Source organism: Panthera uncia, chromosome F2, assembly GCF_023721935.1.
Source record: "Panthera uncia isolate 11264 chromosome F2, Puncia_PCG_1.0, whole genome shotgun sequence".
Lineage (NCBI taxonomy): Eukaryota > Metazoa > Chordata > Mammalia > Carnivora > Felidae > Panthera > Panthera uncia.
Window position 1 is genome coordinate 44663273 of NC_064812.1, and position 26680 is coordinate 44689952.

A 26680-nucleotide genomic window follows, 5' to 3' on the forward strand; every position below is an offset into this window, starting at 1 on the left:
GGCGGGGGGGCGGGGGGGCACGACAGCGCGTGGGGGTGTGGCTTGACCGCTGCAGTTTGCTGCTTCGTGACTGGCTAGCGCGCTATAGCTCCTTCAGGAATAAAGCTACGCGTCAGGCTACCGGCTCTGACGTGAGGCGCGCAGTGATGACGTGACGGGAGCCATTTTGGAAGTTCGTTATCTTTCGTTTGGTCTTCAGACGGGCGGCGTTCTCTAATCGTTTCTTTTGGTCAAATTCCTGAGAAGTGCTGTTCAAAAGGTAAGGAAGAAAAAGAAAACATAGAAGTAAAACTGTTAATAATTATCAATGGGAATCTTTGGGCTGAGTCATTCAAACGGTAGGGAATTAAGTTTTGTTCATTGTTTTAAAGGTCGTAATACCTGAGTTCAGAAACCGCTTACAATTGAGAAAATGCCGCCTCTTGAAATGGATATAGAAGTGGAAACCGAAGAGGTTTTAAGGATGGACCATCATATGGTACAGGAGCTTACAGACCTATGCTCGAAGATAAAGAGGCTACTGTCAGAGCACTTGGAAAAGTATAAGAGAATTGAAAGAGAACGGAAACATGCAAACCCTGTCGGCCAGAAAAACGAATTACAGAAATAAATGAAAAACAAAAGAAACTAAGCATGAGGAAAAAAAGGGAAAAGATAGAAGAGACAACTAGAGAATCTGTCCAAGAGATGCAATCTACGCATAATAAGACTACCTGAAATAGATGACAAAGCAATTGAAGCAGAGACAAAATTTAGGAACCGATAGTAGAAAATTTTCCAGATTTGAGGGACTAACTAGATCGGCAAATAGAAAAAAGCTCATAGGCTACCAGAACTTAACGAAAAGAAAGCAACACTTAGACATACCCTAGTGACGTTAAACTGGAAGATAAAGAAAAAATTCTACGAGTATTTAGAGAAAGCACGTTACTCATAAAGGGTTAAAAGACTGACCCGAAATTTCTTTTGCAGCTCCGAATGCCAAAAAGACAAGCAATGTCTACAGAGGTTTAAGGGAAAATAATTTTGAGCCAAGAATTCTGTATCCTGCTCAAGTTATTTCTATACGAGGGCAACTGGAAGACATTCACAGATACTCAGGAGTTAAAGTATATTACCCAAATGCTGCCCTTGAAAAATTTGTTAAATGATGTTACTGCAACCCATAAAAACCATAAGTTAAAACAATTCAAGAGTAGTGAAGCAATTGTATGAAAAAAATAGGGTAAAAAAAAAAAAAGTGGGTAAGCATTAAAGCTAGTTAAACAGCCTTAAGATTAACTTGTTAGATGTGGGGTTATAAGACTAAGTGCAAAAAATAGATTTGGAAGTTCAATGTAAAATTTCACTTTCTCTCATTTTAAACTGCAAAGGTGTGGTAAATGTTTAATTTAGAAAGCAAGTAAGAGCTGTTATTTTTAGTATGCATTGTAGACAAAGATATGCAAGTTCTTCAGCTAAACATAAGTAAAATAAAAGGGCTTTGTCAGTGTGGTCAGGACACAGTAAAGGTATTCCAAGTGTTAATCTGACAAAATGGAAAATCGGTACAGTTTTGTGTCCTCTATTTTTAATTATAGACGGGAAAAAAGTAGCAATTTTATCTGTAATGTGAATACTGTGTAAAAAGAAAATTTCTAAATCCTTGGTTGGGGAGGTGGTAGATGAAAACTTTGTTTTGTGTACATCTTGTCCAGAGAAAAGCAGTAGTTCCTGCTTCAGGTAGTAGTTCATTATAAGTAAATTTGACACTGAGATAAGGTTATGGGTAAATTAGAATATACCAGCTTTATGGATTGGAGAGGAAGTGTGAAAAACAGCAAGGAAACAAAGTCCTAGAAATTGAAGTAGGAGCAACGTTCTTATCAGAATTTAAGCTATAACAAAGTGTAAAGCTGTAGGATGTAATATTTAAGCTTTATGTGGTAAATAATGTGGCATTCATATGTAAGATGTTCAGTATCTGAGTGGTAGTTTTACTGATGTATACATAAGTCATTTTAAATGTAGACTTAAAATTGTTGTGTTTGATGTATTTAATAAAGTAATTCTTAACATACATATGGCAAAAACTGATGGACTCTTGACTTAAACATTTATAGTCCTCAGTAAAGTAAGTGAAAGGAGATAAAGTAATTAAATAGGAGTGTGTGTATGTATGTATAGTATGTATTACTTTGCTACTTCATTTGTATTTTCAGATTATCCTGAAACATGTCTAAATGATCTAACATTAGGATACAGAGAAAACTTTAATGTATGATCACATTGCACAAATGACCACATTGCAAGACAGCCTTGAAGCTAAGTTTAGATGTTGGAAAATCACACACTTGGAATTTTTGGAATGTTCTTAAATAACTTGGGCAAAGAGAAAATTACAGCAAACACTGGTAATTCAGGAAATGCTACAATAAGGATGTTCTACATTACCTGTTATGGGATGGATGCATAAAAGGCAAGGAACAAGGAACATTAGGTGAAGAGCGGAATATGCACCTAAGATAGACTTAGTAACTGGAGTTTCTAAATTTAGTTACCTTCCGGTCTAAGTCTTACCACCACACCTGCCCCCATACAAAAACTTACTAAAGTGTCATCTCTTTCTTAGACTTCCATATAATACTTCCTGCTTTGTGGTCTCTGTGAAAATTATGGTCCTCAGCATTGCCTAGGAGCTTGTTAGAAATGGATCTCAGGCTAATAACGTAGGATTAGATTATAAAATATATTAAGCATCTATAAAGTTTCTCACTGAGGGGCGCCTGGGTGGTTCGGTTGAGTGTCCGACTCTTTGACTTGGGCTCAAGTCATGATCTCACGGTTCATGAGTTCAAGCCCTGCATCAAATTCTGTGCTGACAGCTCAGAGCTTGGAGCCTGCTTCAGATTCTGTGTCTCCCTCACTCACTCCCTCTGACCTTCCCCCCACCTCAAAAATAAACAATTTTTTTTTTAAGAAAAGACTGTCAGAAAAGACAAATCTCAAATGACTTCACTCATTTGAGGACTTTAAGATACAAAACAGATGAACATAAGGGAAGGGAAGCAAAAATAATATAAAAACAGGGAGGGGGACAAAACATAAGAGATTCAAATATGGAGAACAAACAGGGTTACTAGAGGGGGTGTGGGAGGGAGGATGGGCTAAATGGGTAAGGGGCACTAAGGAATCTACTCCTGAAATCATTGTTGCACTATATGCTAACTAACTTGGATGCAAATTAAAAAAAAAAATGATTGTTGTGAGGGTAAACTTCTGGTTTATATGATAAGTAAGTTCATTACTTCAGATGAGGTATATACACAGAAAAGAATGGCTTATGGAGGGGAAAAAATGAGTTTTGTTTGTAACATTGGGCATGGTTTGTAACGGAAATTTGTGGATATGTCACACAGGCATTTGGAATACAAATCCAGAGCCAGAAAAAATGTAAAGATTAGAAATTTAGGTTTGAGTTTTCTGATTGGAAGAGAGTATTTGAGGCCATGAGCAATTATCCTGGAAAGGATGATAAGAAATAGGAGGAAAAAGGAAAGGAGGTGGGTAGGTGTTACAGAGGATTAGAAGATTGAGATTTATATTTCAGTTGAATTCAACATCAAAAACAATGCACTACAGTCAGCCATATACTTAGAGATGAGTAATAATGGAGTAATACGATATTTTTTGTATGCAGTCCTTTAAATTTGTAATTTTAAAGCTCCTAAATGGCACACCCATTGTCCTAAATATTCTAATTTCTAGTTCACTACTATGTAACTGTATATAGTTTATTTTTATTACTCGCAGTTATTTCTATAAAGTCAAACACTGAATTAGTGAATATTGTAGCATTGCATCTGGGAGGAATCTAGGATTGGGTTCCTGTGAACCTCTGGTCACATTTTCATCAATTGATCAATACATAACCTTGTTTTAAGATATTTAGAATCTGTTGTTGATTCACTAACATTAAACTCAACCAACAGCACGTGGCCTGAACAAATACTACCTAACATTTTCTCAGTAAGGTACATCAGTGCCTTCTTGCATTTAGGAACAACCACTACACAGCACTACTTAGGGACCATTTTAAACAGCAAAATCACCAACAAAAAAATATACCATGCAAAAATATATAATGCAAAAAATATATACCATGAAAAGGGCACTTGTTTACAGTATGAGAGCAGATATAAGACACTGTCACCTGGTCTCACTTCATTTGGGCCCATACATGTCTGATGACAGATTTGCTGCTACTCTGCAACATACACATGCCCATGAAAGCAACAGAAGTTCTGATTTGAGGGTTACTAATAAATTGTAGTAAGCAATTTCACAAACATAATCTGCAAGAAGTGAATTTGGACTGTAATTCAACATGTTTTTGTTAAGTATCTTTCCAACTGGAATTTGGGAAGCCATAGTTACACTAATAATGCCAAAGAATGCAGCTTTGAGAAGGTGCAACACCGATGACTCCCAAGGAATTAAGGATTACTGCAAAGGTCCTGAAAAACTTGTGCATGGTTATCAAGAACTCAGAAGGGTTTGCTTCTTTCCTTTCTCCCCCCGCCTTTAAAAAAAAAAATTTTTTTTAATCTTTATTTTTGAGAGAGAGACAGAGTGTGAGCAGGAGAGGAGCAGAGAGAGAGGGAGACACAGAATCCAAAACAGGCTCCAGGCCCTGAGCTGTCAGCACAGAGCCTGACGCAGGGCTCAAACCCACGAACCGCGAGATTGTGACCTGAGCTGAAGTCAGACATTCAACCGACTGAGCCACCCAGGCGCCCCATCCCTCGCCTTTATTTTTTTTTCTTTTTGATGTTTATTTTTGAGAGAATGCAGGCAGGGGACAGAAGATCTGAAGCAGGCTCTGTGCTGACAGGCTGACAGCAGAAAACCTGATATGGGGCTCGAACTCACTGTGAGATTATGACCTGAGTGGAAGGTGGACGCTCAACCAACTGAGCCACCCAGGTGCCACAAGCTTCTTTCCTTTCTGTTAGCACTGAGCCAGCAGGTCTGGCTTACTAGCAGCTGTTATTTTGCTGTCCTGTCTGGGACAGCAAGAGAATATTCCCAATATGGAACAGAGCAAGTTGAAATCTAGACTGCCTGTCCCAAATATTAACTCTAATTAAGACTAATTGTTAGTATAAATCTCTATGCCAAGAGAGTATAGGAAAATTGAGTGTGTTTTTGTTTGACCAAACTGCATATTTGAGAGAGATCGTGCATCCAATTATGAAATGAGATTGATATTCAAGGGTCACACTCAACTGCAAAGCTCCTAAGAGTTACATGCACTGCTGAAGGAAATTGAGCCTTGGTTTTAATTAGTTGGTGATTTTGAGCCTCTTGTCCTAAAAGCTGCCATAATGATAAAAATATATATGTGTACACACACACACACACACACACACGTTTCTTAGTCGCTCAACCAACTAAGCCACCCAAGCACGCCTGGATGGTAGCTTTTTAGAATAATTCCTTATTCTTCATCATGTGTCATGTTCACAGCAAAATAAAAACTTTTTTTTTTTTAATTAAAAACATCTCTGCAGAAATTTTGAACATGATAGAGATAAGTGTTGCCCGTTATCCCACCATGCATAGATGCCCTCAGAACAGGATATTTCCTTCTGGAAATTATTTTTTAATTACTTTTCAAATTTAGGTTAATACTACATATAAATTTCTGCTTTTTATTCACTTGCAATTATAATACAGACATTTCTCCAAGTCATTTATTCTTCAAAAACATTTTTAACTGCTGCATATTTTCCCATCACATAAACCAGCTGTCAAAAATTACCACTTTTCAGCTTATAATTTGCTTCTCAGCAATATTAGACACTACTGGCTATCACTTCTGCCCACATTTCTATTCAAATGTCAATGAAGCCTGCCTTGTCCCACCATTTGAAAGGAAAGAAGAAATGTGCTCTCCCCACCCACTTTTCCTATTTCCCTATTTACCTTGATTGATTTCTCTCCATAACAGTTACCACTATCTGATATTATTATGTATATCCTTGTTAAATTGAGTATTATCTATCTCCTCCCTTGGCTTCTGTGACACACCCTCTCCTACTTTTTCTTCTTTGGTTCTAACTGCTCCTTCTCTCTCACTGAAATTTGCTGGGTCCCTTAGGACTCTGTCCCAGGCCTGTTTTTCACTTTATACACTCTCCCAACTTCCAGCTCCCATGGCTTCAATTACTACATCTGTGTGCCAACTGGACCTTTCTCCCAGGTGCCAGCCTCCTGGGTGACTTCACTTGGATTGCCCCACAAGTACTTTGGATTTAACATGCTAAATGGTTGGGTTTTCTCTAAATTTGTACTCCAGGTTTTTTGTTTGTTTGGGGTTTTGTTCTTTTTTGAATAACATTTCTGCATTTCCAGAATTTCTTTTTAATCTCAGTAAATGGCACCACTCCACCTCATAGAAGACCCCACATGTTTTTGTTCCTTCATCTCTGATTTCATCTACTCCCAATCCCAGAACTTCAGCCATCTTGGTCTTTTTTTCTGTTTCTAGAAAAACCAAGCGTCTTGATGCCTAAAAGTTTTTCACTGGGTGCTTCTTTGACTTGGGAAAAATATTCTGTAATGCTGACTTTTGTTATCATTCAGGTCAAAACTGCTATGTTTCATTTATCAGAGATTCATCACCTAACCAACGAGCTACCTGAGACCCCTGCCAGTGGGGGGGGGGGGGGGTCCCATGATAAGTATATATCACTTATCTCAAGGCACTGTCAATCACTTTACCTTCTGCATAAGATCATGACCCGAGCTGAAGTTGGACACTTAACCGACTGAGCCACTGAGGCGCCGCTGAAGTTTATTCTTTATACACAATATAAGTGATCTTTGTAAAATTCAAACCAAATTTACGAGTTTCAACTCTGTTTTTTCCTATATGTTTATTTATTTTGAGAGACAGAAAGAGCATGAGAGCATTGGGAAAGGCAGAGAGAGAGAATCCTAAGTGGGCTCTGTGCTGCCCGCAAAAAGCCCGACACAGGGCTTGAACCCATGAACTGTGAGATCATGACCTGAGCCGAGGTCAGATGCTTAATTTAGACTGAGCCACCCAGGCGCCCTAAAGTGCACATTTCTTAATATGCTCCTCAAGGCCATCTCCAGTCTCATCCCATGCCACATTCTGTTATAATCTGTTTAAGCCATTCTGGACTGTGGTACCTTGAACTCACACTTTCTCTTCCCTCAGAAATGGAGTGCCTTTGGAAGTAGTGCTTTCTCACCACTGGAAATATTGATCTGCCATCACTCTTTGACCACTGTATCTAAAGTAATGCACAATTTTTATTCATTCATTCCCTATTGTAAGTGCCCTAATCTTCCCCCTTACAATACTTTTACTTTTTATCTTTTTTCTGTATTTGAATATACTTCCATGAAGCACAGATATGTGTAACTAGATCTGTCTTCTTCACATTTTTGTCTTCATTACCTAATATAGTACTTAGCACACAAAAGCCATTTAGTAAACATTTTAATAAATCAAACATGGACTAGATGACCATTTAGCAATAATAAAGACAAAAAAAGAAAATTTAAGGTCCCTTTCATCTTCATACAGTTATGAAAACATTGTCCTACATTTTATTCTCAATATTCTCAGACTCAAATCAGTCATCAGTGGTAATTAGAAGACAAAAGATCAGATCTTGTCTCTATACTGAGGTTTTACCCAATGGTAATTAACAGAATACCAGTAAGTGAAAAAGAAACACCTTATAGAACTTTCTCTTTTGGCCTTTTAACTTTCTAGTGTGTGTCTTAATTTATATTGTATTTCAGCTTTTTCAAGTTTTTTCAGTTGCAATTTTTTAAAATCTTTCATTTTTGTTTCCTTGCCCATTTTTAAATCCTTTTTGCTAAGTTATTTTTCTTTTTCCTTCATGATACTTGTTTTTCACTTTCGACCTTTGCTTTTCGCTGAACAATCACGTGGCATTTAAGAGTCCTAACATGGTGGAGCCTGGTGTAGTGACTTGACAACTGGTACTCAGCATCCAGTCCAAGTTCTTTCTGAAGTTGAAAGAAATCTCAAAGACTGGAACACTAAGTACTGTGTTCTGTCTCTTACAGGATTCTGGATGGAAATTAGTTTCCATCATTTATAGGAACTTGCCCAAGATGAACTGAGCCGGCTGGTTTTTCTGTTATTTCAACTGTCACCACTGACGAGGACATCTGTGGAGACTGCGCGTGGCACTGAGGCAGCATTCCAGTGTCCAGTGCCTGACACCTCATTTCTACATGTCTCTCTGTCTCTGATCAAAGCCACGGAGATGGGTTCTTGAGATCCACATGTCTTGTGGCAGCCTCTGTATTAGCCCCTTTATTCCTCAGTTTCCAATTTAAAACTGAGGGGGATAGAACGATGAAAAGCCATCTCTTTATTTTTTACTACAAAACTATTTTTTTAAATGAAATCTAATGCAGAAGTCCAGTATACGAAACAGATCAAAGCAGAGCCAATGAGACTGCCAGGAACGAGCGGCATGAAGTCCGACCTACTCTTCCCTAAATTTGAGGCACTTCTGAGGATCCTCTAAGAGCTTAGTTTGACTATCACTGGATAATCTGAGGCAGAAATTTCCATCCGGCTGTATTTTGGAACCATCTAAAGAGTTTTGATTAGTTTTGTTTCTAATGCTGATGTTGTGGTCTCTTTCTCAAAGAGTCTGCCCTTGCAACCAGGCAGGAGTCTTTTTTTAAAAACTTCCCGGATGACTCTAATATGCAGCCAGGATTCAAAAAAAACTTTTCCAGATAGCTTTTTTTCTGATTCCTAGCACTCCACTTTTCATTGCTTTTGATTAAAGTGAGTCTTTCGTCCCATTCTGGGGCCTTGTGTTTTCCTTCTCAACCTACAACTTCTCCAAAAGTCCTTGGATTTTTCCAAGTTCTTACCTCGTATTATATCTCTGTTCTCTTAGGTTACGTAGCTGATGCAAAAACCAGTGTCAGTTTCCAGAACAAAACACTATTTGTTTCATAGGTCTTTATTATGTTATGGTTGTTCTTTAATACAAATGAACATGGAATAATAATTAAGTGATTGATACTTGGGACTTGGAGTCAGAATTAGATTATTTTATATCTCTTCCCTTTAATAACTCTGTAGCTTACTAACTCTTTGGACGAGTTAGGGGAGTTAGATAGTCTTACTACACAGAATCATCATAATGATTTAGTAGGGCAAGACCTCAAAGTACCTAGTACATAGAAAGTGCTCAAAATTGTTCACTGTTACGGTTATCAAATATGTAAATACATTTTTATTATTCAATTTTTCTCACTTCAGAGAAATTAAATAACTCTGACTTTTGAACCACATTACAAAGTGTGAATGATTTCATTCAGTCAGTCTACTCAACTAATATTTTGTAAGTACCTGTTATGTACCGTGAAAGGAAGAAATAGAAAGTTATCTGCCTTTAAATGTCCCAAGTGTTAGCAGTCAAAGAGTCTTATCAGTTGAAAATGAGAAATCCTAATGAACATTAGGATGGAGGAAACAGACATCAAGAGGGCTGAATATGGTCTAACATCATATTTGTTTGACCTGCCCGGTGTTGCCACATTTCATTTAATTAGCCCTCAAACAATTTAAAAATCGGATACTTTAATATAAATAAAATCCAACCCAGACTTCTAGCTTCTCTTGAAAAACTGAGCTCTCACAAACAGTGAAATTACAGAGCAGCGGTGGTGTGGCACCCTTTATTTGGGGCATGTTTTCTCCAGCTCCCCACGTGTTTCCATTTCCTGTTGTGTCCTCATCACAGAGACCAGGGATCAGTTGCTATTTACATGGCACTTGCACAGGGTTTTCTCATAACAGAGTTAAATATGAACTGCTTTCTGTATCCATGTCTCTACCACAGGTGGTAAAATAAAAACCAGGCCAAGAAGACCCCATGTATCAAGAAAAAATGAGAGAAAGCACAGTTACCTGTGGAAGTGAAAAATATTCTTTGATTCTAAACAGGCAAAAAAGTATGTGTATATAAAAAAAAACACAATTTATGGGTGCCTGGGTGGCTCAGTCAGTTAAGTATCCAACTCTTGATTTCAGCTCAGATCATGATCTCTTGGTTCATCAGTTCAAGCCCCACATCAGGTTCTGTGCTGACGGTGTGGAACCTGCTTGGGATTCTCTCTCTCCCTCTCTCTCTCTGCCCCTCTTCTGCTTGCTCTCTCTTTCAAAAATAAATAAATAAACTTGAAGCAAATACAATTTAAGTGGTGCCTGGCTGGCTCAGTTGGTAGAGCACGCAACTCTTAATGTCAGGGTCGTGAGTTCAAGCCCCATGTTGAACATGGAGCCCACTTAAAAAAAAAATACAATTTAAGTTGCAATTATTAAACTCCCAGTCAGTATTCACTAATATATTTTCAGCTTTAATAAGGAACTAGGTTTGGCTTGTGTCCCATTGATCTCTTGTGCTACAAATATTTCTTGAAATACCATAGGTGCTAAATAAATATTTGCAAAATATAAACATGAAGACCACTACAAAGGCATATTCTTTTTATCAAGGCTTATTATTTACTTGTACCAAACAAGATAATATTTTATATACAAGTAAACAGATGAGTAGACAAGTACAAGTTGTATTAAGTACTATAAAGAAACCAAGTGCGCTATTATAGAGAATTATAGGGTGGTTGGGATGGGGGTGGGAATCTGTTCAGATTTGTCCAGGATGGTCTAGATCTGAGAAGGTAGTAAGCAGGCAAAAATCTGAATGAAACATAGAATAAGTGGGCCAGGCATTTCCAAGAGAAACAGCGTTTCCCAGGCTGTTTGCTTACCGGTGTGACCTTGAACAAGGGTTAGCCATCTCCTACCTGTGGCACATGCCACCCCCAGTCCCTTGCTGCCCAGAGATTCTGTACGATGCATGATTTGAAGCAGATGTAGGTAGGTTCCTGGTCCGGATCTCCTGTGGAGGGAAAAATCCATGGCAAATGAAACGAGCCCATTAGCTCCGATAGAGTCAACTAAGGATGATACTTTGTTGTCATTACATGAGTAACCCACCTTAGACAAAACCGTGGAAAAAGAGTTTCTTTTCAGTGCCCTCCTGTCTTCCCTTCCAGTGCCCCTCCCACCTTTTGATACTCTTTCCCACAAGCCGCAGGCAAATCAAACATTTATGCTCTTCTCTCTTTATCCAGAGTTGTTCTCTTCGCTTATACTAAGCAGATCGGACCTCACAATTATATACCTCTACCCCATCCTCCTACCCACGCCATCAAAGAAAAAAAGAAAAGGAGGGAGAGAGAAACAGTTGCTCCTAAGCATCTCAGTCAGGTGTTGAAAACAATTGTTTATTAAACTTACTTGAGACAAAATGAATGACCATAGTTAATAAATGCGTCTTAAGCTTTTCTAAGATTTTCACATTTTGAGAACTATTGTTAACCTGAATATCTCCATTTGGTAGAATTTGAAGAATTTATTTAAATGAAGAGTTTCACCATGGGTAAGGAAAATGATACATTAGGGTGGCTTCTGACCCTTCTCCTCCTAAATGTTATTTTTACTATTCTAGAACAGAGGTAAGAATATTGACAGTGATGACTTTTGAAAGTTTGATAATCAATGAAAAAAAATAACAAATCCTAATAACGTATTTTGGGTTAAGTATACTTTGGGTCAACTGAAAATATTATTTGCTGGATCTCAAGATTTGCTTCTTGGAGCACCTGAGTGGCTCCATTGGTTAAGCATTGACTTCAGCTCAGGTAATGATCTGAGTGGCTCATGAGTTAGAGCCCCGCGTAGGGCTCTGTGTTGACAGCTCAGAGCCTGAAGCCTACTTCAGATTCTATGTCTCTCTCTGCCCATCCCCTACTCACGCACTCTGTCTCTCTCTCTCTCTCTCTTTCTCAAATATAAATAAACATTTTTTTTTAATTTTTTTTAACGTTTATTTATTTTTGAGACAGAGAGAGACAGCATGAATGGGGGAGGGTCACAGAGAGAGGGAGACACAGAATCCGAAACAGGCTCCAGGCTCTGAGCTGTCAGCACAGAGCCCGACGCGGGGCTCGAACCCATGGACCGTGAGATCATGACCTGAGCCGAAGTCGGACACTTAACCGACCAAGCCACCCAGGCGCCCCTAAATAAACATTTTAAAAAATTATTTGAAAAATTTTGCTTTACTTATCTCCTTTATAAAATGAATTTGGCTTCATTTTTCTAAATGCAGGATTTTCTCCTGACGTCTCTTCCATTTTTAAAATTGTTTCCCACCAGTGTACAAGGAATTGGTATCAGAGACACTTCATTGGGTTGCTACTGTCAAAGTACTTAGTATGTTAACAGAGAATAAACAGGAAATAAAAGGTGAAAGAGAAGTTAGATTTTAGAGGAACCTGAGAGTTTGGGAATCTAAGTAATGAGGCAGAATGCATCAGAAGATAATACACAGTTTTCAACATAAGTAGCAAGAGTTCAAATAGGAAACAGAGAGGGAACTGCTGTTGAAAATCAACTCCATTGTTTGTTGTAATTACTCACTCCCCCCAGCCAACATGGTTAGGATAGTGCACTGGGTAATGTAATTTTCTTGGCAGGATTGTTATTGTCTCTGAAGGAATTCATGTAATATCCTTAATCTTGTTTTAAAAAATTAGATTTTAACTTAAATCAGCATTATCTATCACGGTGGGGGAAAAATCAGATTTTGTCATTGTGATGTTTATATCAAGGAAGTCTTAAGACGTGATTAAAGTACTTTATTTCTAGCATTTTGATTATAGTGAAATTAAGTAATCAGTGGTGCCTGTTTGGAGTAGAATGGTAAATAGAATTAAGAATGAAAAGCTCTGGGAAAGGAAAAACAAAAACACATCGAAGATTTCCAACACTTTACTCTCTTAGATTTTAAAGAAAAATTAATTTTATTTTGTAAACAGCTACAAATTATAATAATTTACCTTTTAAACAAAAGCTATAAATTATCAAGTAGAAAAAACAATGAAAAACTACATGTTTTTTTTAATGTTTATTTATTTTTGAGATAGCACTAGCAGGGAAGGGGCAGAGAGAGAGACGGAGACAGAGGATCTGATGCGGGGCTCAAACTCAGGAACTGTGAGATCATGACCTGAGCCGAAGTCAGACACTCAACTGACTGAGCCACCCAGGCGCCCCTATATTATTTTTTAACAGTATTGAAGTTTCAGCTATAACCATTTGTCTGGTTACTACTGCTCTATTTACATATTTTCTCAGACAATTCCATTCTTTTATCCTTATATAGTGATTACTTTAATTTTTCAACATTTAAGTCATTCTTCAAATATTACATGGAACTATTTTACCATATAGTAATTATTTAACATTTATTTATTTTTAAAAACAACATTCATGATTTTTTATCAGCTTTATTGAGGTATAATCGACAGACAAAATCGTACATATTTAAATTGCATGATGTAATGATTTGATATATGTATATATTGTGAAATGATCATCAGGTTAATTAACACATCCATCACTTCACTTATCTTTTGTGTGTGGGTGGGTGTGTGTATACGTGTGTGCGTTGAGAACACTTAAAATGCACTCTGCAGATTTCAAGTATTCGATACAGTATTACTAACTGGAGTCACCATGCTATATGTTTTATCTTTTTTTTTTTTATTTATTTCGAGAGAGACAGAGAGAGAGAACATGAGAGCAGGGGAGGGGTAGAGAGAGCGAGGGAAAGAGAGAGAACCTCAAGCAGACTCTGCAGTCAGTGCACAGCCTGATGTGGCGCTCTAACACACTAGCCGTGAGACGACCTAAGCTGAAACCAAGAGTCGGACACTGACCGAGCCACCCAGGCACCCCGATCTTATTTTCTCAATTCAAGCTACTGTCTAATTTCTCCTTTGAGATTTTTGATTCATGAGTCTCTTAGAATGTGACTTTTAAAAAACTTTATATTTTCATTTGATTTTAGACTCACTTAGAAGTTGCAGAAATAATAGAGTTCCCGTGTACCCTTCAGCCACTTCACGGTATTTTATCAAAAGCAAGAAAGTGCCATTGATAAAATACCATTGACCATAGATCTAATGTGTATTTCACCAGTTCTACAAGTACTCTTTTTGTGTGTTTGTGGCATAGTTCTATGAAATTTACTCCATGTATGGGTTCATGTGACCACCACCACAATCAGGGCACAGAACTGTCAAAAAACTCCCTTGTACTGCTCCTTCCTAGGCACACACCCACCCTTACCCTAGCTCCTTCCAAACTTCTCCTCCTGGAACATGTTGTATTTCTTTTTCTACACAGCCGTTTCGGCCCTTTTATTTGTTTATATTTTAAATGTTTATTTTTGAGGGGGGGGGGGAGAAAGGGGGGGCGAGGATCTGATGAAGGCGGCGCTCTGACATCAGAGAGCCCTCTGTGGGGCTGGAACTCACAAACCAAGAGATCATGACCTGAGCCGAAGTCTGACACTCAACTGACTGAGCCACCCAGGTGCCCCTGTTTTGGACCTTTTAAATGCTCTTTAATAGGTTTTTCTTTTTTTTTTTTTAGACTATACATTTTTAAAGTAATCTCTACACCCAACGTGGGGCTCAAACCTACAACACTGAGATCAAGAGTCACTTACTCTGCTGACTTAGCCATCCAGGCACCCCTCTTTAATGCAGTTTTAATATTTTGTTAGTAAGGGTTTAGGCTCTTAGGTACTGTTTTGTGAGATTAATTTTTGTATATTTTTTGCTTCACTGGTAATGTGAAAGTAAGTTTTTCTATTGTTTCCTATCTTGTTATCGCCAGATCACACAAAATTACTGGTCTTTCTAGTTCCTTTCTCTCTTTTGTGGCTTCTCTCTCTTCAACTAGTTTATTAGTATTATTATTCTTTTCCCATCTCTTTGTCAGAGGGAAAAGCATGTCTTCCTTTATTCATGAAGAGCAATTTTCTGATTTCTTCGGATGCCTTCCACCTCCTAATAGCATTCCTGCAAAGTGTCACCCACCATTAATTAGCAGGCTCATCACAGTAAATTCCCAGACTGATTTCTGCCTGACACAAATTCTCTCATTTTGAAAAACTTTTAAGAAAATAGTTTTGTCTGGAAAACTATACGTAAATTTACAGTTAGTGGAGCAGAGATTTTAACAAAAGAAAAACATGAAACATCACTAATACTAAAAAGTTACTATAAGGCAGCAATGGATGGAACAGCAACTATTATAGTTATGCATGAAATTCTTATAACTGAATGATGATCCTACTTTTAAAACTTAAAATTCAGCACTGAAGTTCTGCATGGCTTAAAGATAGTAAGAGGTTGTAATCCACACTTCTAAAATTAAATATATATATATAGAATTAACCCTAGGGGAAAAAAAGTTAATCGTATTAAACATAATGCATTTTAATTATACGAGCTATTTTCAAAAGTTGTGTTTTTAGTGATGATAAGAATCTTTATCATGTTAATGTTCAATAGGGAGAGACCGAAATAAATGATTCAAATAACAGGTAAAAAAAACCTTTGGAAGAAGAGGACAAAGAAAGGGAAGGCAGCTAAGATAAATGACCAGATGCAAATAATCTCAGGGTTAAAAGTAAATGGAGGAAGAGTGGTACAAAATTGAGGTAGATGGTCAAGTGAAACACTTAATTTTCAGATTCAAGAGCAGATCATCCTAATAAAATTGAAAAAGATAGACTTTGGCAGACAATGGCTAAAAATAATTAGGCTAAAGGATTGTAATAGATACTTCCATCTGTATATGGCTTCATATTTCCCAACATGTCCAATCTCTCTATAAGGAAGGCAGGTATGTTTAAAAGCAAAGAGTGTGGGATTAGATGACTTGGGTTGAGATTCCAGTTCTAATGCTTAAGGCTAGTAATAGGGTAAGTGAGCAACCTGATCTCTTAGGGTCTCAGCATCTGCCTCGGTAAAAGTACCTGCCTCAGTAAAAGGTATAAAATGGCAGTACCTGCTTCAAGGGTTGCTTTGAGGATAAACTGGGGTAATTCACATAAAGCAGTAAGCCCTCATTTAACAATATTAGCTACTGTGATTAACAAAGATAACCCACCTTATTGTTAAGAAATGTCACTTGAGGTAGAAATAAAGTATGCCAAACCCTGGCTTCCCCAGTGGGCTCAGTTTTGTGTCGCTGCCATTCCTGATCAGGACAAGAAAAAAATCAAAATCCCCATTTCCACCAGGGCATGGATAGGATATCATCTGGTCTCTGATTTGAACTCTGAGCTTATAAACCTGTGTCCTCCAAGCTGTAGCCTTTCCCTATATTTGTCCATCCCTATGAATGGGTGATGCCCCCACTTGCCCCAGCTCCTGTTTTCTGCTGCTCAGAAATCATGGCAGCCTCTCCTTAAATATAAGCCTATTTCATTGATATCCAGCAGCCTGTGGAGAGCCTATGCTAGCCCCTTTCCACAGAGGTTAGATCTGTGCCTCCGATTATTGGCTTCTAACTCTTCATCAACTGGATGACTGCTTTCCTAATGTTGATTTTCAGTTCCTCCTCGATTCCCTTGCTGCTATACCTCAACAGCTAAATCAGAAGCCCTTGAGTACTGATTTGTTCTGGAACAAACTTCAGTTTTCCCTGACTATTTGGACAGTGCTAACTTGCTCCTACAGCCTGCCCTATGCTCCCATCAATTCTATTTATTCTTGCTTCTGACACCTCACCTTTCCCTTTCAAACTAATTAGTATTTCCCAGGATACCTCAAAGCCAAGCTAGTATGAGTTGTGGTATAGAAACCCGGATGGGTGCCTGGCTGGCCCCGCTGGAAGACCATGAAGCTCTTGATCCCGAGATTGTGAGTTCGAGCCCCATGTTGGGTGTAGAGATTACTAAAACTAAATAAATATAAAAGAAAAAAAAAAGCATGGACATATAAGATAAGAAATGTGGGGTTGATATCATATGGCTCAACAGTATTAACTATCCTACTTATTTGCTGCATGTATTTACTGTGAAATTAGAGTCTGTACACAAAGCATATTTTAAACTATAAATCGTAACACTATGATAGTGGACAGAGTTCCTCTTTTGTTGTCAGCTCTCCCTTCCTTTTCCTCTCCGGCCCTGTCTGTTTCCTTGACATGGCTAGGTACTTCATTGTATGTCTCCTCTCTCACTTTTTTTATTCCCTTATCTTCCTTCTTGTTTTTTTTTCTTCCAATTTTTTATGTATTTATTTTGACAGAGAGAGCAAGTGGGGAGGGGCAGAGAGAGAGGGAGAGAGAGAATCCCAAGCAGACTCCACACTGCCAGCCTGGGGCCCAAGGTGGAGCTTGATCCCACAAGCCGTGAGATCATGACCTAAGCCGAACCACCCAGACACCCCTGCTCTTTCTTTCTTATCTTCTGCTCCTTCCGCCCTCCCATTTCTCTTATACTTTTTCATCCAATCGGCTCCTGTTTCTCTCTGGGAGGTCAGTGCCTCTCTGACACTGGGTTTCACACTAGCTCCCATCTTCTACCTGATGATGAACTTCTGTGCCCTCCCAAAAGTACTTGCTCATGATGGGATGGGACAAGTCAAGGCTTGGGAATTCATACAATGGAAATATTCATACAATTCATACAATGGAAATAAATGCTAATCTAAAAAGAGTGAAACTGATCTTTATGTGTTGATATAGAAAGATCTCCAAAATAAATGAGTAGGTAAAAACATGACACAGAAAAATGCATGTAGAATTATTCAAGTTATGTAAATAAAAAAGATAGACAAGTTCTTATGTGTTACATTTGGTGTGGGGAAGGCTGGAGTAAACAAATTGACACCTTTTTAAGAGACTTTTGAAAGAGTCCAGGTATTTTGACCCAGAAATTCCACTTTTAAAGTAGACATTTTATACTGAAGAAACAAATTTTGTATAATTATTGCAAATTAATTATTGCAACATTTTTAGCAGCAAAATATTGGAAGTAATACTGGTGTCTAATATTAAGAAATTATGTAAATAAATCATGGAATATCCACAAAAAGATATAAAGTACAGTTATTAAAGATATATTTTTAAAATCTATTAATGACATGGGAAATATAATAACACATTTTTAAACAGAAAAGAAATTTACAAAACAAAGTTTACACAAGGATTTTAATTTTGCTTATGGGTAAGATACATTTTCATAGACAAATAATGAAGCAAATGCAGGTAAATTTTTGAGTGGATATCACTGGGTAATGAGATTAACGGGGTTTCTATCGTCTTCTCTGTCCTCTGTCCATTTTCCAAGTGTAAAACTATGAAAATACATTCTTCTATAATAATAGAGAACGTAGAAAATGTTATTAAAATAATACATTTTGGGGGGCACCTGGGTGGCTCAGTCAGTTAAGCATCTGACTTTTTAGCTCAGGTAATGATCTCACCGCTTGTGAGTTCAAGCCCCACGTTGGGCTCTGTGATGACAGCTCAGAGCCTGGAGCCTGCTTCAGATTCTGTCTCCCTCACTCTCTGCCCCTCCCCTGCTCGCTCGTGCTCTCTCTCTCTCTCTCTCTCAAAAATAAACAAACATTAAAATTAAAAAAAATAGTAATACATTTTTTGAAAAATGTGTGGGTTACAGTTGAGCTCAGTTTTTCAGAACAGGAAGTTTCCCCCTTCCTTTTTTACCTCATGGCTCACTTCTATCTTTATATAACTCCATCTGTGTATCTATCTATCTATCTATCTATCTATCTGTCTATGTATTTATCTGCCTATCTATCCATCATCTGTCTTTACTTTCCTCACTGGAACTTTTTTTTTTAATTTTTTTTAATGTTTATTTATTTTTGACAGAGAGAGAGAGACAGAGCGTGAGCCGGGGAGGGGCAGAGAGAGAGGGAGACACAGAATCCAAAGCAGGCTCCAGGCTCTGATCTGTCAGCACAGAGCCCGACGTGGGGCTCGAACTCACAGACCGCGAGATCATGACCTGCGCTGAAGTCGGACGCTCAACTGACTGAGCCACCCAGGCGCCCCCATCAGTGGAACTTTCTAAACATGTTTGTTCTGTTTTCTCTTGTTTAGTTAATAGTCCTTATGATTATAAACGACTGCTGCCGGTCTTGTTGAGTAGACTTGGTATGTTCTAGACTTGGCATGTTGGCACATATCATTTTTCCAATAATAAGAGTATCATTATTATCGTTCCTTACCTCTCCAAGTGTAAACTGCTTCATACAGTATTTTGTTTAAATGTAGGGCCACTCTTACATGCTTTTGAGTAATGATGAATTAGAAGGCACATTTAGCTTAGAATTTCAAATTGTGAAAGACAACCACGCAACTACCTGCACTAAGAAATTCTTTTCCCAATAAGTAGTTCATATTTACTGAAATTAAACAGAGAAGTTAAATTCAGTCCTGGAAGATAAATTCTTCCTCTCGTCCAGATTGGTGTTAGTGAAAAACATTTGGAAGAGAAATCTGCTTCTCAAAGAAGCCATTCTATTTTCCCAAGAGAGAGAAGATTTGTAATCAAAATATTGGTATCTATAACAATAATTTTACTGCAATCTGTGCTCATAAATCATCTTTCATTCCTAAATACTCCTTTATTCCATTACTTGTTAATACATCTTGTCTTTCGGTTCACTGTTCTTTTACCTTATTAGTACTAGTATTTTTAGCTGAAACTAAGTACATTATTTTCTAAAGTGTGATTGCTTAAGAATTAGATGCTCCCAGGGCACCTGGGTGGCTCGGTCGGTTAAGCATCTGACTTCAGCTCAGGTCATGATCTCACGGTTCGTGAGTTCGAGCCCTGCATTGGGCTCTCCACTCTCAGCATAGAGCCCACTTCAGATCCTCTCTCTCCCTCTCTCTCTTCCCCTTCTCTCTCTCTCTCTCTGTCACAAATAAATAAATATTTAAAAATAAAAAATAGTTAGATGCTCCCTTACCTGTGTTTTCATGGTGTTTTCTTCATATAACCATTAGTGCAGAAATGGTTTGATTTTCTAAGTTTTGTCACACTGGACTGCAAAGTCCAAAATTAGAAGCCACACTTTATTCATTTTTATGTCCCCACACTTAGGATAGTGCTTGTACAAAGGAAGCAATCAATAAATGATTTTTATATTGAAGAAAAGGGCAGATGATAAGAATAGCCATTTGGAGAAAACAAATCAAGCAGTTGAATCTGAAACTCTAATATTATTGTAATGAAAGAATTTCAAATATTGAAAAATTTTATGTTATCTTACTGACTAATCCTGGGAAGCATTTTGTATTGATTCATGTTTTTAATCCTCTGGTTCATTTGAAATAGGAGAAATCTTGGGGCACCTGGATGGCTTAGTCAGTTAAGCATCTGACTTCAGCTCAGGTCATGATCTCACGGTTCATGAGTTCAAGCCCCACATTAGGCTCTGAGCTGACAGCTCAGAACCTGGAGCCTGCTTTGGTTTTTGTGTCTTCCTCTCTCTCTGCCCCTCCCCTGCTTGCACTCTGCCTCTCTCTCAAAAATGAATAAACATTTAAAAAAAGAAATAGGAGAAAACTTAAAGGTAGAAACATTTGTTTAGAGCTTATGTTTTATTTTAATCAATTTTGCCTAAATGGAAATTCATATTATTATCTTCAAGAGATATTTTCAACTTTGAGAAACAAAAAGCAAGTCACATATAAATGTAGATCTTTTTTGTATCAGCCCCACTAAAAGCTACCTTTTTATCTCTGATTGTTACTCTGAGTATTTCTACCAAGGGATTATAGATTTCTTACACCATAAAGAGTATCACCTTTATTTGTATATATTTTACTTTCTTCTAGTAATTTTTTTACTTTGTGTTCATTAACACAAAGTAGTTAAGAATTTAGTTAAGAAGTGAGATTTTTGTCTGCACGGCGTGATCCGTGACCAGACATAATTTAAGAGTCAACTTAGGACCATTAAGAGGATTTGCCATTGTGTTACAGTGTGAAGAAATCCTTCTGTGGAAGGTAGAACGGTGGCCCACCACATCCTAAGCCCTGGGAATATGTTACCTTACATGAAACATGGGACTTTGCAGAGGTGATTAAGTTAAGAATATTGACATGGAAAGAATTTCCATATGAATAATCACAAAGGCCCTTCTATGTGAAAGAAGGCAGGACAGGCAGAGTCAGAGACTTGAAGGGGCTGCACTGCTGGCTCTGCAGATGGAGGAAGGGGACACACAAGGGGAGGTGTGCAGGTAGTCTCTGGGAGCTAGAAAAGGTGAGAAAACAGACTCTTTTCTGGAGCCTCCACTGAGGAATGCAGCATTGCTGACAGCTCAAGTTTAGCCCAGTGAGAACCATTTTGGACTTTTGAGCTCCAGAAATGTAAGATAGTAGTTTTGCATTTTTTTTTAATTTGTAAGGAAAATATTACTCGCCATCCATAAAAATGGAGCTTTTGCACTCGCAACTAATGATCAAAATCCTACACTGCCCTATGTGCATGTGGTAATTTGTTACAGCAGCAAAGCAAACTGATACACTCCCCTTGTATTATTCTACATACATGATATTATTGGTAAATGAAAAGCCCCTCCCGTCATGCAGGCCAGAGACAGCTGCATGTGATCCGTCTCGCTAGTCTGACTAGTGTTCACGAGTGTGGTCAGGGTGATTGGTGACCAGTGAGAATACATAACACATAAGGCCGGTGGCAAATTGACTCAGGCAGACAAAACAAGATGCCTTCGAAAGACTCAGTGACCTGAGGCATATCCTTAACAGTCAGATGACCAAGACAGTAGTCTTGAGAGTAAATGCCCAGTAAGACATGAGAAGGACAAGGCAGGAAATTGTACTCTGTTAACTCATGTACCATATATTCTAGGTTTAGCACAAAATGAGAAAGAATGTAGATAGAACTTCTATGAGCAAAAGAAGACAGTTTGCTATTTCATGGGCTATAAATTACAGAGCATATAAAGAAAGATCATATCCAGAAACAGAATATATTGAAAAATTAGACAGCCATTAAAAATATTTTCACAGACAAAATAGAAAGACAATAAACCAAGAAAAAACATTTGCCTTATTTTTTTATATGTGTTGAACTTTCAAAAGCTGACTGCGAATCAAGGGGATAGGTATTTTATTCAGGCTATTGCAACAGAGAGAATATCCAAAGGCAGTGTTTCCTGGAAAATGGGAAACGAGATATTTTATATAGCAAAGAAACAAATTGGCAGAGTCCCAATTACAAGTTTGGTAAGCAATCAGGCAATCTTTCAGAAAAAGTGCGCGCATGCGTGTGTGGGGGTGGGGGGAAGAGAGGGGGAGAGAGAGAGGGAGAGAGAGAGAGAGAGAGAGGAGTGGGGAGAGAGAGAGATAGGGAGAGAGAGAGATAGGGAGAGAGAGAAAGAGGGAAAGAAAGAGAGATAGGGAGAGAGAGAAAAAAAAGAGTGGTGGCGTAGGAAGAGAGATTTGGCCTGTTATAGTCCATTACATCCTGTTCTTGGAGTTGTTAACTCAAGGAATTTAGAGGGATGGATTAGTCTCTCAGTACCAGGGAGCACCAGGGTCCGTGTACCTTCAGAGAAGAAAATTTTACATTTCTCCACACAGGCAAAAGACAAGTATATTTGCCTATCTGAAGATAAAGAAATTCTTTATAACTCTTTCTATGTATTTCTTGATTAGGGAAAACACCCCCTGCTGTAATAAATAAACTCTGAAATCTCAGTGGCTTAACACAGTAAAGCACATTTCTCACAAAACTCTCCAAATCCAGTGTTCTTGGTGGGTAGCTCTCCTGTACATAGTGATTAGTGTCTCAAGATCCTTCTTTCTTGTACCATTTTCAACAATGTGACTCCCACGGTCTCCTTGGGGGTTATTCCCTGCCATCTCTCTTAGAGGAAAAAAGAGGGTTGCAGGATCATGAAAGGAATGTTTTTATGGGCCAGGCTAAAAGTACCTCTGTAATCTTCCATTGGCCAGAATTTGGACATATAACTATTGTTAAGTGTAAGGATGGCTGGGAAATGTGGTTTAGCTGGGTTTTTAGAAGGAAAAGGGGATGGATTTTGTCAATCAATAAAATTTTAAATTAAAGTTATAAATAAAAATTTTAAGTGATAATAAAAAAGGTGAACTTCCCAGTGGAAAAGTGGTCAATACCAAGGACTACTAAAAATATTCAAGAATATTAAGAATCATTAAGGATAAAGTTAAATAAGTCACAAAAAATCTACTTTTCATATTAAGCTGTCAATATTAAAAATAATGGTCCATGTTATTTTCCTAAGCTACTGAGAAATGGAGAGTCTCCATCACTACAAGTGAGGGTATAAAATGGTTCCAAGTTCCAGAGGGCAATTGACAATATATGCCCCCAAATTTTTACATGTGCATATCTCTGATCTGGCCTTCCATTCAAAAAAATTTATCCTAAATAAATCTCAGAAAAGTGTTCAAAGACTGACCGAAGTCATCCTTGACTTCTGTTTTTCATACACTACATGAAATCCGTTAGGAAATCGTGTTAGATTTACTTTCACGGTATATCCAAAATCTGACTCCTTTTTTCCACCTTTAGTCCTTCTATCTTTCTTACCTAGAGTCCAATTTTAACACAAGCAGCCATTGTGATTCTTTTAAAACCTGTGTCGTTCCTCTACCCTAAAAGCCTCCAAGAGCTCCAAACTTTTCTCATCTCAGAGGAAAAGCCAAACCGGCTGCATATGATCTGCCACACCCAGGTCAATGGCAAACTTCTCTGATCTCGTGTTTTACTCCCCCACCCCACCCCCACTCCCCAGCTCACTTTGCTCAGGCCACACAGGCTTCCTTGCCATTCCTGCATGTGTCAAGTGTGTTCCCTCCTCGGGACCTTGCCGTTCACTGTCCCTATCTCTGCTCAGATATCAGGGAAGCCTACCAAATTCCTCCATGCAAGAAAGCAATGTGTCCCCTCTACCTCTCTCTCTCCTATTTCCCCTTACACCCCTTGATTTCTCCCCATCACATTTATCACCACCTGATATATTACATATCCTTGTTCACCTGAGTGTTAGCGGTCTTCAGTTGTAATGAGGTCAGGGGTTTTGTAACTCCTAGAAGAGTGCCTGGCACATGGAAGGCATTCAGTAAGTGTTTGTTGAATGAGTGAATAAAATATTGCAAAATTTCTGAAACATTAAAAAACAGGGGACTGGTTAAATAAACTGGATGGTGCACTTGAGGGTCAGACAGACCCTCTGTCTGACCTTCTGCTAAGACAGAATCGAAAGCCTAGACGTGCAGAAAATAAAACTAGAATGTGTTTTGTGTCTCCTAGGAGGAAATTCTGGGAATACCAATTTCTAAAGAGGTAACAGTTACTTTTCTTACCCAACTGGTTTCTGAAACCATAGGAAAAGGAAGTTTCTCATCATAAAACGTGTTTTTGCGTTTATCAACTGCTCCTCTGGTCTCAGATAGGTTTCTCTGTGAAAATGGGTGTTTCCAAGGGCAAAGAGGATTTTTAAAAAGCAATCTTATTCTTTGCAGATTGTATGAGCGTGCTGGAGTGTCCATAGGAAAATGCCTGCAGACTGCTTGGTTTAAAGAGCAGAAATTTATTTCCTCACAGTTCTGAAAGATGGGAAGTCCAAGATCAAGGTCCAACAGGGCTGCGTTTCTGATGAGGACACTCTTTCTGGCTTGCAGATGGCTGTCTTCTCACTATGTCCTCAGTTGGTCTTCCCTCAGTGCAGATTTATCGAAAGAGAGAGGCTGAGACAGAGCAAGCACGTGTGTGTGAGCACAACCTCGGGTATCAGACCATCAAACCTATTGGATTAGGGCCTCACTGTGATGACCTCATTTAACCTTAATTACCTCTTAAATGCTGTATCTCATCTTTGTAGTCACAGCATTTAGTACTAGATACTTGTATTTATTCATCAAAAATATTTTAGCCAAGGAAAGCTTGAATTTGGGGCAGCAGTCATATATATTTCTCTATCTCTGTATCTTTCTGTCTATCCATCTATCAATCATCTATCCATCTATCCAACTTACTAAACAAATGTAACTCAGTAAGGTACAAATAAGAAATGGTTATAGTCTCCTCCAAATACTGCCCTTAAAACAGCCATTTTAAATCCCGCCCCCCCACACCCCCACCTCCTGTCACAGATATCTTGTCACATCTGTAGGTTCTATAACTTCTTGGTCAATTTCAGTGATTAAAAATCCATTCAGTCTATAACTCCAATTTCATACCCAAATAAAAGATTTCTTTTTTCTGTCATCTGCTAGCATGGTGGTTTGGAGGACTAGAAATGGGGAGAGGGTATGGCCTTCTCTTTACCTCTTTCCCATTTTCTACCTTGGAGGGAAGAGTATAGTTTACTTCTGGGCTGTAGGTCCTTCCTTCCTTTTCTGGTTCCTAGCTTCTCCAGGGAGTGGACACGGGGAGGAGCCAGAGGGATTAAAGGGGTCATCATCGTCATCTTCCTCAGGCTGTTTGGCACTCACTGTTGGACCAACACCACCCCGCCATTGACAATGGTCTCTCCATAGCAGGTATTCAGATACTGGATTTCCAGAGGAGGCACAAATAGGAGTTCTTTAGGGGCCTTCCCAGTCCACAGTGTCTCGTTTAAATTTTTCCAACTCTCCTCAGCTCTTGCACTCAGTGGCATACTCCTGAACTTTTGTTTTTGTGGCCGGGGGACTTTTTTGCCTAGTAGTTAGTTTTGTGTGTGTGTGTTGGTGCGAACATGATGGCACAAGCCCAGCTTTGTGGTACTCACTTGGCCTACCAGAAACTCACATTCTCATCAAAGCAGAAGTGATAGCTGGGCTACACCACAAGCCTTCCTGTTTCTCTTACTGACATTCACCAATTCCTTTTTTCCTGTTCACGTAGACTTTAGGAAGATGGACTGGCCTGTGTCCTAATTTGAGGTACGAGTAGAAAACGGAGTGCAGGCACCCCCAGACTTTGCAAGTAATTCTCTTACAGCCCTTCTCACTTGGCCTTTTGGAAACGGGTAGGGAAAAGCCACAGTAGAACTTTGTTAAGCCAACAATTTATGACTCCAGTGATTCTCATTTTTTCTCCTCCTTCTCTGGCTTATATGATTTGGGGTAATTGTGGTTATTGAGGGCCCAGTGCTGCTGATTTAGTATGTGCAAATACTTACTGCTTCTTTATCTTCAGCTTTGGACCCTGGCTGGCAGTTTTGGGTCAACAGGGAAAGTTCTACACAAGTTCAGGTCACATATCCTCTCTTGAACTTCATTTCACTCTTCTCTTTTGGAGGGTGCTTATAGAGCTTGTGTCTTATTTTACACATATTAGCATACTATGAGATGCAGGACAGCTATCCCCCATTTTGCTGATGAAACTGAGATAGTGACAGGCAATCCAGGACAAATTAACTGAAAACTCTTCTGTGACCACAGTCAAGCCTGCACCCCTCCTCGACTGTTTCTGCAAAACGTAGCACCTTTTTCAACTCCGGAACATGGCATTGTTCTTTCGGGCTTACAAGTTTGTCTGCTGGAGAAGCGAACAAAAGCCCTTGGAGCTGAAGGCAAACCTCTTTACCCTAGACACGGTGGAGTACCCATCCTTCAAGTTTCCCTCACCAAACACCCAGGTTCCTGCCTTCCCAAGCCCCACAGTGATGAAGGGGCACTGATACTTCATTCTGC

The 26680-nt window shown here is 38.7% G+C and overlaps 1 long non-coding RNA gene across 1 annotated transcript; it reads left to right on the forward strand.

The window, feature by feature from the left end:
• Window position 1: 1 nt before the first annotated feature.
• Window positions 2–2059, forward strand: LOC125924815 (uncharacterized). The gene is made up of 2 exons (XR_007458587.1): window positions 2–259; window positions 372–2059. It is a non-coding gene; the product is annotated as an uncharacterized LOC125924815 (long non-coding RNA).
• Window positions 2060–26680: the final 24621 nt, after the last annotated feature.